The 16396-nt window shown below is 40.0% G+C and overlaps 1 protein-coding gene across 1 annotated transcript in view; it reads right to left on the reverse strand.

Moving 5' to 3' along the window:
• The window catches only part of plekhf2 (pleckstrin homology domain containing, family F (with FYVE domain) member 2), a 52275-nt gene extending 37425 nt beyond the window's left edge, over nucleotides 1-14850 (reverse strand). The window contains exon 1 of the mRNA XM_072570184.1: nucleotides 14645-14850. The gene's annotated coding sequence lies outside the window, so the exon portion shown is untranslated. The remainder of the gene's footprint in view (nucleotides 1-14644) is intronic.
• Nucleotides 14851-16396: the final 1546 nt, after the last annotated feature.

Here is a 16396-nt window from a genome sequence, read left to right on the forward strand (position 1 = left end):
GTGTGTCCAACACAGAGTGCGTCTTTTGTTTACAGTGATTAAAAGTGCTGCCGAGAAGAGTCCTGGACTGATGGAAGATGTTCAAACAGAGTGGAATATTGTGTATCCTTGTTTCTGTTTTTTTAAACAGAAAAGAACTGCTTTATAAACCAGGTTCGAAAGCAAAAGGCTGCAATTTTGAAAGCAAATAACCTGATACCTATGACAGCTGATACCAAATAACTAATGATACCTATGGTTAAAACAACTATTTGAATAAGCAGAAATTGTTGCTTAAACTGGAGATGGTCTGGAGCAGAGGGTTTGTACTGATACAGCTCTTGTTAGAAATAAATTGTAATTGGCCTTTTCCTAGGGTGGGGGAGTCCAAAACAAGAGGGCATAGGTTGAGGGTGAGAGGGGAAAGAGATCAGAGAGACCTAATGGGCAACTTTTTCACGCAGAGGGTGGTACGTGTATGGAATGAGCTGCCAGAGGAAGAGGAGGCGGCTGGTACAATTGCAACATTTAAGAGGCATTTAGACGGATATATGAATAGGAAGGGTTTGGAGGGATATGGACAGGGTGCTGGACTAGACTGGGTTGGGATATCTAGTCAGCATGGACGGGTTGGACCAAAGGGTCTGTTTCCATACTGTACATCGCTATGACTCTATGGTCCACAGACGAGTAAGTTTTTGATGCCTGAAACCTTTTGCTTGCTAACAACTGTGACTCATCCTCAGGTGGCTGAGCAGCTTGGAGTTGAAAACAAGTCACAGAGAAACAGTAGGAAAAGAGAAAAAAAAGTGTAAACCTTGTCCCAGCCTAGAAGCTACTGCTCTCTATCAAAAATTCAGTTCAAATCTGAATAAAACTAGTTAACTTTCCTGCAGCAGGTGCTTCCACTATAACTTCTGATTTGATAAATCAGAGACGTTTTCCAAGTGAATCAGTTATTCTATACTTCTGACAAGCCAATGGAAGCATACAAAGACATCTGAACAAGGGGTCTGGCCAGTCTAGGAAGGATCACCTCAACAACAGAATTGGGAAACAAATTCCAATGAACTGACATCCTAGTTTTTCTACCTCCCATAATCTATTTTCTCTATTTGTTCATCTGAGCACAGGCTCGTTTAAAGGGATTAGAATTTTATTTAATAGTTTATATGCCAAGGGTTTACATCTATTTAATTACAACTATTGTCTAATTATTTGTAATAATAATTCTTGATCAGTACTGAAACCTGTTTATACTTCGGTCTGAAAGTCAGGTAAATTGGGATATTGCACTTATGTTTAAAAAAACATTGGTACAACTCAGAACATCAAGGCTAATAAACAATACACTATACCAATGGGTCATAACAGGAGCACAAAGACTATAATGGTTGGCTGAACTGAATTTTAAAAAGTAACAATTTTTAGCTTATGGTTAGAGCTGGGAGACGATGAACTGAAGACTCAACATTGGCAAAGTGGAACTGACCAAAGCAAAAACGTACACATCAGATAACCAGAAGCAATCAGAAAACTCAGACGTCAGATAGGCAGAGGTGCCAAGTTAAGCTTGAACAGGTAGGAACATAAATCAGGGAACTATCAAAAGATAAAAGAAAGATGAGGTCAGAAGTGAAACAAGCTATGGCAAGGTCAGAAATCATAGCACACGAGGTTTATAGTCCAACAGGCATATTTTAAATCACAAGTTTTCAGAGCACTGCTCTTCATTAAGTGACTAGTCCAGACTAGAATCAAGAGGTAGATTTTGACAGGTAGGTGGAGAAATAAATCATGTAAAATAAAAGGAAGCAATTCACCTGATAAAGGAGCAGTGCACCGAAAGCCTGTCATTTCAAATAAACTGTTGGACTTTAACCTGGTGTCATCTGACTTCTGACCTTGCCCAGCCCAGTCCAACACCAGCACTCCACAAAGCTATGGAAATGATTAGGTGTGGCGGCAGGGATACAACTTTTGCAATCACAGGCAACAGTAATGATGATTGGATCCTCCGGGATTGGAATTAGGATAATTGCTTTTCTTAACCTACATTAATGACCGTGTGTGTGAAGGGTTTAACTTCAATACAGTATTTGCTCATGTTACAATTTAGATGCATCTTAAACTTGTGACTGACCACAAGAGAACACAGACAAGATAATGAAATGGGTAGCTGAGCATGTAGTGGGTAGAATTTTGTGCAGACTAGTATGAAGAGATAGATTTTGATAGGGAGGAGGAGGAATAAACAATGTAAAATAAAAGGATGCAACTTATAATGGGATGTAGGAATACATGGACTGGAGTACAAGTGCACAAATTATTGAAGGCTGCAGAGCACATTGAGATAATGGTTAAGAAGAGTTTTCTCAAGAATCAAAACAGGTAAAAGGAAGGAGATATTAATAAATCCTTAATAATGATAATATTAATTAATTAGGCAAGTTTTGAGTAGATTTGTAACTCAGGTTCGGGTTCTGGATGTAAATTTGCTTGCTGAGCTGGAAGGTTCGTTTTCAGTTGTCTCAGCTCAGCACGTCTGAAAACGAACGTTCAGCAAACAAACTTACATCCATTAACTAAACAGATCAGCTTCAACTGGGCAAGCTGCAGTATACTGGTCATGTCACTGCACTAATAATCCAGAGACCAAGGTTTGGGATCATCGAATCCCTACAAAGTGGAAACAGGCCATATGGCCCAATAAGTCCACATCAACCCTCCAAACAGCAACCCACCCAGTTCCATTTCCCCACCCTATTACTCTATACAACACCTGACTAATGAACCTAACCTACACATCCCGAAACACTATGAGCAATTTAGCACAAGTCGAAAGTGTGGTGCTGGAAAAGCACAGCTGGTCAGACAGCATTTGAGAAGCAGGAGAAATCGACATTTCAAGCACAAGCTCTTCATGAGGAATCTCAGATTTGTGGACGCAGAGGAGCATTAGAGTTGTTCTCCTTGAAGAGATCAAGAGGAATTTATATCAATATTCAAACTCATGGAGGAATATGGGCAAAGTAGATAGGGTGAACCGAGACCAAGAATTACCAGACACCAATTTAAGGTCATGGCAATAGTACCAAAAATGAGTTTTTTCTTTTTATTAAAATACACACAATGATTAGGATTTGGAGTGCATTGCCTGAAAAGTGTGTTAGAGGCAACTTAATTGCAGCTTTTTAAAGAGAACTATGCAATTATCTGAAAGGAAAGAAATAGTAGCAAGACAGGAAAAGTATATGGTGAGCCGGACAAGCTGAATTGCCCTTGCAGGGAGACAGCATGTACAAACATGCACAACATTCTTCTTCCACATTGTAACTATTTAATGATTAACGATTGCTTCGTAGTACAGAACCTCAACATAACTAAAAGGAGACAAAAAACAAAATCGAAGCTTTCTCATCTTGCATTCATCAAGACTATGCAAGGGACAGACTTAAAAAGGGAAACCACTTACACAATGGGCTATTATTAATAGGATGATGCAGCAACAATTAACTGTTCCTCCAGAGGAACATCAGTGGGATCTGAAGTACTCTCAACCGAGAGCCGACGTTCACTGGGCAGTGTGTGTTAGGATTCCTACATTTCCACAAATGATACAGTAACTTATTGATAATCTTGTCAACAGGGCCCTGGTCATCAGCTCAGTGTAGGCTTAATGCCAAGTCAGGGCATATTAAAGCTATCCTGCATAATACAAATTCCAACACCAGAGGAGTAGTTTATATTGCAAAACCCTGCCAAAGAGCCCATGTTCACCACTTTTGGCCCTGAGCAATGCTCACTCTACCTCTAGTTGTCACAGTAAGGGAGTGTCGCAATAAATTGAACAGGAGAAACGAGTTGTCTCATGCTTCTCCTATACACTGCTAGTTTAAACAAGATGCTACCATCAAGCCAAAATGACATTCTGCCTATCATACAAATGAATAATCAAATGCATGTCAGTGCTGGTGTGCTGTCAGGTATGTAGGTCATTTGTTCCAGTGACTAGCTGACCAGTTTAAGCAACATGCCCCATTGAACATTCGCCACAGGCATAATACTAAGCATACTCAACATTGGCCATGTTTGTAAGCCTCAGTTAAGTATGTATACTATCAGATGTAATTCGGCCAGTGAAAATCACTAAATAATCCAACAGTACTAAGTTACACTAGAAATCAACTTAAGATCATCAGTCAGCCATTCAGTGAGATACATATATATACACACACACACACACACACACACACACGAGAGAAGAAACCAGATCCTGTCTTACAAAAGCAAAGGAATTTCTGCATAACTTTATGACAAAAGAGGGTTACGATGACTGCCAATTTCTACTGCATTCACATAGCAATACGTGAGCAATCAGAATCCACCTGTCTACCTGCCTTATCCAAGAATTTGGACCAAAATTTGATTTTGTTCTTGCATCTCATTATTAGACAGCACTTTCCAAATCATGAAAATAAGACCATAGGAACAGCTCAAGCTTGCTCCGCATTCAATAAGATCATAGCTGATCCGATGGCATTCTGCACATCCACTTTCCTGCCCTTTTCCTATAACCCTCAATTCTGCTACTGACTAACAATCTGTCTCAGCCTTAAATATACAAACAGACTCTGCCTCAACTCTCTGTGGTAAGGAATTCTAAAGACTCTCAACCCTCTAAAAAAATTCATCTGTCTTAAATTGGCATCCTTTTATTCTAGAACCATGCCTGCTCCTAGACTCTCCCATGAGGGGAAACATCCTCTCAGCATTTAAGCTGAGAAGACGCTTCAGAGTGCTAATTGTTGAGGAGATCACTTCTCATTCTTCTAAATTCCAATGAGTAAAGTCCAACCTGTTTGACTTATGAGCAAAGGCTAATCTCTTCCTACCAGGGATAATCCTGGTGAACTTTCTCTGCACTGCCTCCAATAAAATATTTTTCCTTGAATAATGAGACCAAAACAGCTCACAGTAGTCCAGATGTGGTCACAGCAGGACCTCATATGAATGCAGTAAGACTTCTCTACTCTAATACTCCAACAACTTTTTGTGCTTCCTTCCAAAATGAACTTTGCATTTTTCCATGTTATACTCCATTTGCCATCTTTTTGCTTCTTAACCCATCAATATCTGTGTAAACTGTTTGTATCCCTGTCGCTACCTACCTCACCACTTTTTTCTTTAGCATCTGCAAATTTGGCTACAGTACCTTAATTTCATTACTCCGGGTCTTTGATATATCTTGTGAACAGGTGGATTTCCAGCACTGATCGCTATGGAACCCCACTTGCCACAGATTACCAACCTGGAAAAGAACCCCTTATCCCCACTCGCCATTTCTGGCCCATGGCCAATTCTCTATCCATGCCAATATACTACAGCCAATAGTGGGCTCTTACAACATAATCTTTTGAGAAGAACATTATCGAATGCCATCTTGAAATCCAAATACAACACATCTATCCACTCGAGTAGAGGCTTCCTTGAAAAACTCCAACAGATTCGTCAGACACTATTTCTCTTCCATGAAGTCAAATTAACTCTGCTTGGTTAGATGATTTCACAAATGTTCTGTATTACTTCCTTCATAGTTGATCCCAATACTTTCCCAACAATAGATGTTAGAATAATCCATCTATACTTACCTGCTTTTTATCTTCCTCCCTTTTTAAATAGGTGTATCACTGATAATTTTCCCAATGCTGTGGAACTTACCCAGAATCCAATAATTTTGAAAAGTTACAACTAATGTATCCACTACCTCATCTGCTATCTCTAGTCTGGAGACTTTGCTGCCTTTAGCCCCACTAGTTTGGCTAATATTACTTCATTACCGATGAGGACGATGCTACTTAACTCCTCCCATGTATCCTCTCGTATTAAAAGGAATGCTTGAAGTGTCTTCCACCACAAAAATTGATAGAAGGACAAGGCAACAGGTACTTGAGAATGCCACAACCTCCAATTTCACCCCTAACCTACTCACCATCCTGACTTGGAAATATATTGCCACTGCTTCAATACTCCAATTCGGGAAGTTTCTCCTTAACAGCATTGTGGGCCTACCTAAAAACACAGACTGCAGCAGTTCAAAGCAACAACTCACCATCTTCTCAAAGGTAACTAGATGCAATAAATTTGACTCAGCCAGCAACAACATCCCATGGTTGAATATTTAAGCATTCTCTCCATGCCAATAATGGCCCAATCAGCCTTGTCTTCCAATGCTTGATAAATTAGTCGCTTTTCTCAAGCCTGCTTCCTATACCCTTATGAAGAACAGATGAAGAAAAGCTTCAGCTTCTAATATTCTAAGGCCTCTTTTATAGCCTGGACACACAGCTTTGCACCATAATCCTCCAGGCAGTGAATATTATATGATTCTATTAGCAGCAGTACTGTCAGACTTCCCACTCCTTGATCATCAAGGCAGCAAGTGAAACTCCAGTACATTTTGGACTGTGTGTATAGCATTAGTCCTAACCAAGAATGAATTAATTAGGACAGAACTTAACTATTCAGCATATTGTGCCAGTGTCATGCCTTGCAAAGAACACTGCTCAATGCTCTCTCCTGTGGAACTACATATCTTTCCCTTCAAATAAATACATAAATCCCTTTTGAAGAGGGTACAGCAAATTAAAGAAATGGTAATCTAAGTTTCTTAGATGCATGCCATTACATTCTAATAAGTACAAAAATAAGGGGTATATAAAATATGATACGAGATGTATGTGCACTATGTCAGATAAATTCTTCAAGCAAGGACTAGACCAATACAAACATTGAGATGTTAAAAGACGAAAACAAAACTAGCGAGGAAACAATAAGAAACGAAAAAAGTAAAGTAATGAAATTAATTTTATTTCTACCACAAGTAAATACAAAGTAGGTAAGAGTTGGGTGGCACCACCTACAAAGACAGTGCTAAGTACTTATAGGCATGGAGGAAGGCTGCAATACTCAGGGAGAACTTTATTTCTGGGTTTACTAAGAATGAAAAATCTCAATATTTGTAGTAGCAGAGATGTTTGGGGTATTAGATAGGGTGAAATTTGATAGGAAGGACCTGCTGAAAAGCTGAATATGCTAGATAGGATATGTAAGTAATGCATTCAGTTTACCAAGAGGAAGTGGACATAATGTATATATTCTATATTCTTCCATTCTTCTGTAAATACAGGTGTTTCCAGTAGCTTGGAAAACGACTACACTGACCTCTGTTAAACAAAAGGGTGTCAAGGAGTTGTCTAGTAATGACAGGTTAGTCAGTTTGACATCAAAGGCAAGGTTTGAAAACAATAACAGAATTTTTAAAAAAGGCATTTGAAGAAATCAGACTTGTATAGGGTCTTGGTGAGACCACCTGGAGTATTGCATGCAGTTTTGATCTCCTTATGTTAAAAGATTAAATGTGAATGTCTCTCTGGACATTAATGTAATATTAAAGGGTTAAACTGCACTGTCTTTGGGTGGGGATAACAATGACAGAATGCGGATGACTATCCATTGTAATTTACACTTCATTTCAACAGTCATTTGCTATTACTCCCCTGCTATTGTCAAGTTAAACTATAATGCAAACTCTTCCATCCAGAATTGCTTTCTGGCCAGAGGTATGTTGCACCTGCATTGTCTTGAGGAATCACAGTCAGGAAATCGTCTGCACTGGGCGACACAGTGGCTCAGTGGTTAGCACTGCTACCTCACAGCACCAGGTTCCCAAGTTCGATTCCTGGGCGACTGTCTGTGTGGAGTTTGCACATTCTCCCCGTGTCTGCATGGGTTTCCTCCGGATGCTCCAGCTTCCTCCCACAGTCCAAAGATGTGCAGGTCAGGTGAATTGGCCATGCTAAATTGCTCATTATGTTAGGTGCATTAGTCAGAGGGAATGGGTCTGGATAGGTTCCGCTTTGGAGGGTCGGTGTGGACTCATTGGGCCGAAGGGCCTGTTTCCACACTGTAGGGAATCTAATCTAATCGTAACGATTTCCTAGGATTAGGGCATTAGCATTAGTATTATATCTGAGGATGATCTCATCCTGCCATTGTACCTGGGGTAACATGACAGAGTAACTGAGTTGTCTTGAGTGGCATGTGACTGTGGGGGAGAGGCCAGAGCATCTGTCAGCATGGCCAATTTACCTGGTTAAAGGGGATGTGTTTGTTCAGGGCCTAACTTTGACCTGACTTTGTATGCCTGCAAAGAGGGCCAAAGGGGGTCACCTAGCTTGTACAAGCTTTAATAAACTTGAATTTTTGCAGACGTTGGTGTGTGCGAGTTACATCTCATATGTGAAACCTCAGAAAAAGAACCCAACACATGAAAGGAAGAATGTTCTGGCTTTCGAGGGAGAGCAAGGTTTAACAAACTGATTCCTGGGATAGTAAGACTGACCTTTGAAAAGACACTGGATTAGTTAAAACTATATTGATTAGAGTTTAGAAGAATGAGGGGTATCTTGTCGAAACCTATAATATTCTAACAGAACAACACAGCGCAAACATAGAATGGATGCTCCCGATAACCAAATAGTTCCGAACCGGGATCCTAGTCTGAAGATATAGGGTAGACTGGAACTGGAACAAGGAGAAATTTCTTCAGTCAGCCTGTGAAGTTCTCTGCAACAGAAGCAATTGAGGCCAAAATAGGGTTTTAAAAATGAGATACAGTTCTCAGGGCTGAAGGAAGTAAAGGGTATGGGGAGAAAGCAGAAACAGTAGAGTTGATTGATAAGCTCGAATCATACCTAATGGTGTAGCAGGCTAATGCCTATAACTGCGCCATTTTTCTGTTTCTACAAGCCCAATAAAGAGAACCAACTTAAGATTTGAAAAAGAGAGATGATCTTTTAGTAATCTAATTCAATTACTTTATGAGTAGCAAAAGATTTAAGAAAGGCAGGCAACACAATGGATGATATATTGATTTTAGTAAGCATTTGGCAAAGTCTGGTTACCACAATTGAAACATAGGGAATGGAGAATCAGTTTAATTTAAAGAAAAGTTTAAGGACAAACAAAGCTAAGTCATGTAGGATGTAAATTGAGAGATTTTGTAATTGTATAATGAATGCTGTGTGGAATGCTAAAAATTAACTTCAGAATATTTCTGCAACCATGGTGATTTCTCTTCAACAATCTTGAAGGTTCAGCTTTTGAATTAATTGATTTTTGCTTACCTTACAATTGTTTCACAAACCAGCCACGTAAATAATCGGTCCTTTAGGTTTGTTATAGTGATTTCTGCCACTTAGAATATTTTCTAAGGGAAATACCCATACCTTGGAGAGATTTTATTTTTTGTTTTAGTTTTGCTCAGTCTTATAACTTGATTGGAGTTTTTGGAAGAAGTAACAAAGAGGATTGTTAAGGGCAGTGTGGTGGACGGGATCTATATGGACTTCAGTACAGCATTCGACAAAGTTTCCCAGGGTCATGGTAGACTGGTTAGCAAGATTAGATAATGTGGAATACAGGGAGAGCGAACCATTTGGATACAGAACTGGCTTGAAGGTAGAAGACAGAGGGTGATAGTGGAAAGTTGCTTTTCAGACTGGAGGCCTGTGACAAGCAGTCTGCCATGAGGATTCATAATGGGTCTACTGTTTTTCTTCATTTATATAAATGACTTGGATGTGAACATAGGTATGGTTAGTAAGTTTGCAGGTGACACCAAAATTGGCAGTGTAGTGGACAGCGAAGGAGGTTACCTCAGAGTACAACAGGACCTTGAGCAGATGGACCAAGTGGGCTGAACAGTGGCAGATGGAGTTTATTTTTGATCAATGCGAGGTGCTGCTTTTTGTAAAGGTGAACTGGGGTGTCATACAATTAACGTAAAGGCCCGAGGGAGTATTGCTGAATAAAGAGAACTTGGGAGTGCATGTTCATAGCTCCTTGAAAGCAGAGGTGCAGATAGGATAGTGAAGGCAGCACCCTGTATGCTTTCTTTATTAGTCAGTACATGGATGTAGGAGTTGGGAGGTCATGTTGCAGCTGTACAGCACTTGGTTAGGCCACTTTTGGAATACTGTGCGCAATTCTGGTCTCCCTCCAATCGGAAGGATGTTGCGAAACTTGAAAGGGTTCAGAAAAGATTTACAAAGGATGTTGCCAGGTTGGAAGGGTTGAGCCAAAGGGAGTGACCGAATAAGGTGGGGCTATTTTCCCTGAAGGGTCGGAGGCTGAGGGTGACCTTATGGAGGTTTATAAAATCACGAGGGGCATGGATATTGTAAATAGCCAAGGCCTTTTCCCTGGTGGGGGAGTCCAAAACTAGAGGGCATAGGTTTAAGGTGAGAGGGAAAGATTTAAAAGAGGATCTAAGGGCCTCTTCGCAGAGAGGATGGTGCTTGTATGGAATGAGCTACCAGAGGAAGTGATGGTGCCTGGTACAATTACAACATTTAAAAGGCATCTAGATGGATATAAATACAAAGGATTGAGAGAGATATGGATGAAATGCTGACAAATGGAACTGGATTAATTTAGGATATCTGATCAGCATGAATGAGTTGGACTGAATGGTCTGGTTCCAGGCTCTATAAGTCCGTGGATGAAGACTTCTGTAAACAAGCAATCCTGGAAAGGAAAGGATATAATGAAGTAGGTTACTGCAGAGTAAAGAGTTAAGATTTGCCTCAGGTCAAAAATGTTGGGACAAAGCCTAGAAGAGGTTATTTAAAGTGGACTATTGACTATTGCCTATTGACTACATTTAAGATCAGGTTTACAATAGCTCCAGGAATAAGCTACAGGCAGTTCAAATCCATAAGGTGAAGTCACAAGTGAAAGAAACCAACAAGTTGTTAGGGACTTGGACTCATGAGTACTGCAGAGTAGCAATTTTGGATATTATGCGACGTGTCTTTTGGGTTCTATACCCAACCTAATAACTTTCTTCATTTATAAAGTAGCATTTTGACATTAATGAGATTGTACATATTAATGGTATTAATGTGATTATACATATACTATGTAGTTAAAAATGCATGAACTTCTGTTCCGAGTAAATTGCTTGGATTATTCTATCTTCATTTATTTTTTCAACTCTACAGCACTGAATGCAAGAGGCCACTTCAATAAAACTGAAGGAAACCAAAATATGATACAGGATAGCCAGAATTCAATGTGGAATTCAACTTGTCCAGCAATAATATCATCTGGGATCATAGATAGTTAATGAATCTTTTTCAGACTGCAGCATGATTGAGACGGGCATTTCCCAAGGGTCGATGCTCCAGCCACAGCTTTTATTTTTGACACAGATAAAAGGCTTAGTTTGTAGAATAGAGTTAGAAATTAAATATTCATTATGCCAAACCTGGATGTGTCAAACCTCGATGATACTAATCAGCTATCAGACAAGATATATTATTAAAACGCACAGACAATGGCAGATGGAATTCAAAATCAAGAGATGAAAGGTGATGTATTTGGCAGAAGAGACATGAGGCAAAACAAACTAATTGACAGTTCTGCTGAGCATGCAGAAACAGAGCTTACTGAGGGTTTGTGTTTATCAATCTTTGAAGGTGAAAGACCACACTGGTAGCCTAGTCGATTCTAAGGAAGTTATGTCAAAATTTTATAAAATTTGGGTTAGACATTTCTGCAACTCTGCTAATCACCATAGTTTAGGAAGTAGTTTTGAACTTTTGACAGGTTGAGAGAAGATTCACTGGAATTGTTCCAGGTATGGAGATGTCAGGTAAAAGGTTGAGTCACAAGTAAGGCAACTGAAGGAGTCAATGACAGCACCATCAAGCAATAGGTACACACTTAAAAATCTCTCTCTACTGACTCTAGTTAGATCTCAAAGTTCATTAAGTCAGACATGGGCACAACAGCTAAAAATCCAGAAACACGACAGTAACCACACTCAATACCATTTGACTAAGAATAAAACCAAGCAGCCTTAAAATCAAAACCAGTGGAAATTCAGTGGGAAAATCATCTCCTGGTCAGAAATACACAAAGCAAAAAATTTGGCAATGGCTATTGTGGGCCATTCATCACATCCTGAGGCAAACATCTTTGGCTGAATGACCTTCAATCTTTGACAATGTCAGGTCACTTGCTGACATTTCTGCAATTCAATTTGCAACTCCTTTAATAATAAAACAAATCATGCCAGCCAAAAGAACTTTTATAACATTTAGGCTTTTGTTAATAAGTAACTGGTAACAATTACACCATGCAACACCAAGTAGTGACTACCTTCGATAAAAGAAAGACTGGATTAATTTGATTTTTAATGGCACCATTTTTTTAATGCAAGCTGCGAGAAAGACTGCATAATCTGGTTTCACCATGTACACAGAACGTTTTCCATTATCAATTTTCTGACCTTTCTTCCTCTACAAATTATCCCAGTGACAACGAAGTTGCTCACCTTCCAGACACACACTTTCTTTCACAAGAAAATGCTTCAAAACATTTTTACAGAAGGAAAAAATGAAGACTGGTCCGGGAATGGTAACCAAGTCTCAAGGACTGAAATAGGGATGTACTTTAGAACAATTTGGAGGAACAACACCAGAGAAATATTTAATAAATGTACCTATGCTACAATTAGAGCCTAAGGAATTATCCTGAATTTTAACAGGAAAAATAACATCCCACAATTGATTTGGATTCTAAGCTTTTAGACATTTTATGCAAGATCTATAGAGTACCTTTGGTGTGGACAAAAACTCCAAATGCAGCTTAACTAACATTTAAATTACTATCAAACAGAAACAAATTGCAGGAGAGGCTGGATCAGTGGGCTCAAAACATTAACTCTGCTTTCTCTTCACAGATGATACCAGATGTGCTGGGTTGTTCTAGCAATTTCCATTTTTTGTTTCAAATTCCCAGCATCCACAGTTGTTTGTTTTACTATGTCACAAACCAAACCTAATCATGTAAAGCAGTTTTTCAATCACAACAATCAAGAACACAACTGAAACAATGCTGCATTAAAAAATCATTTAAATTATATACTTTGTACCCACAAAGCTCAAGCTCTTTGCATCGCAAACATTCCCATAAACACCCAAAGTTTCCTTCCGAAAGTCACTAAAAATCAATAAAGCATCCCTTATCCATTAAGTTTAATGGCACTGGTGAACAAAAGATCATAATGAAGTACTCACAATTCCAATGTAAATATTTTAAACTTAAATGTTAACTTGACAAAGAAATTCAATTAAGAAAAGTAAACTCTTTAGTATTAATGTGCTTTTATTTGAAGATATCTTCAAATAAAAAGCAATTCCAAAAGTTCTGCTAAATTAAAAGTGTTACTAGATGAATACACAGTGAATTTCATTAAATAAGGATAATTATAAATTGACTGTTTATGACATTTAAGAGTTAAACTGAAACACAAGGAAATGGGAGTAGATCCATACCTGAAATTCCATTTACCCGCCTTTGCTCAGTAACTCTATACAGGCACGTAACAAGTTTTTTTGAAGTTAAAAATCACAACCCGAGGTTATAGTCAAACACGTTTATTTGTAAGTACTAGCTTTCGGACGTACTCAGCTACCTAACAAAGCAGCGCTCCGAAAATTACTTCCAAATAGACCTGTTGGAATGTAACCTAATGTTATGTGATTTTTAACTTTGTCCACCCCAGTCCAACACCGGCACCTCATTAAGGTTTTTTTTAAATGACAGATTTGACCAATTCAAGTCACTTTCACAGCCTTTTGAATCCCTAATTTGGTCGAGCGCTTCCTGATTTCAGTCCGGATAACTTAGTTCACATTCAATTAACATTAGGTTGAGACACGGTAGAAACTTGGTTAGTTAAAAAAATATTCTACCCGAGATGCTTAAATTATATATGTGCTGGCAACCACTTTTCCTTTGACCCTGACATGTTTAAACACAATTTATTTTTTTGACGGCAAGCGTGTCAATTTCAAACAGTGGCGTTCAATCTGAACAACTCCAGTGCTAGATACAACCGACAAGTTTAAGCGCAGTTAAAGCTCGCATTACCAGTTCGACCAGAAGCATACGCCCAGAAACGACAACTTGAGAAAACAAGGACTTGTTGCTACAATTTTTTTTAGGAAAACGAAAAGTCAACGCCTATGATCTGAAAGTACAATTAACTCGGGACCGGCACAAGGCGAATTGCAACAGATCCCCCTTTTCAGACACAGAAGGGGTCAAAGAACGGAGATTTTTTTTTTCTTTTAAAATTGTAACGCGGCCTGTGGACGAAAACATGTGAATATTTCACGAAATGAAGTGGACCGACAGCCCCAGGAACTTTTCCGGGGAAAACAACCCCCAACAGCCGAATGCCCTGGAAACGGGGACCGGGACAGCCGCCACCCCGTCTCCCGGGAACTCAGGACCGCCCCAGGACCTCTCCCGCCCACCCCCCACACACAAATGTTGTTGATTTCCCTTTGGAGCACGACCACTGACAGGACATAAGTTCCCGAGGTGACCATTTTCGCTAGCCTTTTAGCGGGCGGGACTGGCTGGATGTTACCGCTCGCCCGGAGCCTGTCCCCCCCCCCGCGCTCCGCCAAGCTCCCGGGGACGCGGGGCAGCTGTCCCTCCTCCTCCTTCTCACTTAAATTCCCACAAACGGCCAGCGTGGACTCGCAACTTCTACAAACGACAACGGCCGCCTCCCCTCGCTCACCATTGAGTTCGCCAGGCGTCAAACTGGGTGCAGTTCGCTTCAGCCTGAAGCGGGCGTCGACTCCCTGAGCTTCTCTCCAAAGTTTTGCCTTCGCCTCCCCGTCCGGGCTCTCTCACTTTCTTTCTCTATCCCCAGAGGATCGCAATATGGCGCCGACGGAACTGGCCGCATGATCGCGAGCGCCCAGCCGTTGCTCGCGACGTTCGCACGCACAATCCGGCCGCGGTGGCGTCATCACGTCGACGCGAGGGAATCCCCAGCGCATCACGTGAGGAAGAGGTTACATCACCGAGCAGACCACTGTTACCCAAGGCTGGAAACCACATTCCACAGACTCATCGCCATCACATCACACTTTAAGCAGCAAGCAAACTGTCATCAGACCAGAAGAGAATACAGAAATCAAAGGAGATTATCCCCGACCACACCGGCTCAGATAAAAAAAACAAGAGAACATACACATCTAAATGAAGAGGTCTGAAATAAACTGAAAACAAAAATATTGCTGGAAATTACAATGGGTCAGGCAGCAGCCATGGAGACAGAGCAAGCTAACGTTTCGACTCTAGATGGCAATTCATCAGACCTCTGAAATAAAATTTATTTTCTTGTTTTGAAAAGGAGAACCACTGTAGGTTTAAAAAACGCAAAGAACTTTGGACGCTGGAAATCTGAAACAAAATCGAAATTGCTATAAATACTCAACAGGTCTAGCAACAAAAAGAGAAAATGCTGGAAAATCTCAGCAGGTCTGGCAGCGTCTGTAAGGAGATAAAAGAGCTGACGTTTCTAGTCTAACTGACTTTTTGTCAAAGTTCCATAGAGGTCTGGCAACATCTATGGAGAGAAATAGCGATAACATTTCGACAACAGTGACCTTTCGTCAGAAATGAGAGTCTCGGCACCAAAATTAGAAATCACTGGACTCAAAATGTTAACTCTGCTTTCTTAATAGGCAGTCCCTATTTTTAAGCTCTAATCCCCAAACGTTGGACATTGGGATTCCTTTAGAACTGAGTTCTTTTTGTATTCCATATTTAGTATTTCCTGAGACCTCACTTAACTGTTACAATAGAAATTAACCTTCCACAAAGATAAACAAAAGATTTATCAAGCACCACACTACCCAATTATGAATACAGTGGTTTTGAAAATAAAAATATTTTGTTCTGTGAAGAAATTAAAACTGATCTTCAAATGGAGGTGGGCAGAGGGGACAACAGTCATCCTGGCATTATGAGTATCTCCCTATGATCATTGGTTGAAAGGGTTTAGACAATTGATTGACACAGCAGAGATGACCAGTACCAAAATAAGATACATCAACAGAGACAGGTGGGAAGAAAGAAAGAGGATCCACCACTTTGTTGGAATCAGGAGCTCCTCACATTAGCCCCAGAGATGAACAAAGACCATTCTACCACAGACTGCATGATATGAGGCCAAACAGTCACATCCCAAAACCAACAGTACTACTTCTCCATTCGACAGAACAGTTTCAGGATCAGTGAAACATTGTCATCTGTCACAGTTGGGGTTTTTTGCATAACTAACTAATGTATCATATCTAACCTGTTGCTTCTTAACAAGCTCAAGAAAATATCAAAAAAAGTGCTCCAAATTATTGACAGCCTATATTACGTAATTGTTGTCATGAATATCCAAAATCAGCAGGGTGTCAGAAGTAATATATCAGAATCGGATATCAGACATCTGAACAGAAGTCGAGACTTGATTAGCTGTAAATTTGGG

The sequence above is a fragment of the Chiloscyllium punctatum genome, chromosome 5, assembly GCF_047496795.1.
Source record: "Chiloscyllium punctatum isolate Juve2018m chromosome 5, sChiPun1.3, whole genome shotgun sequence".
Taxonomy (NCBI): Eukaryota; Metazoa; Chordata; class Chondrichthyes; order Orectolobiformes; family Hemiscylliidae; genus Chiloscyllium; species Chiloscyllium punctatum.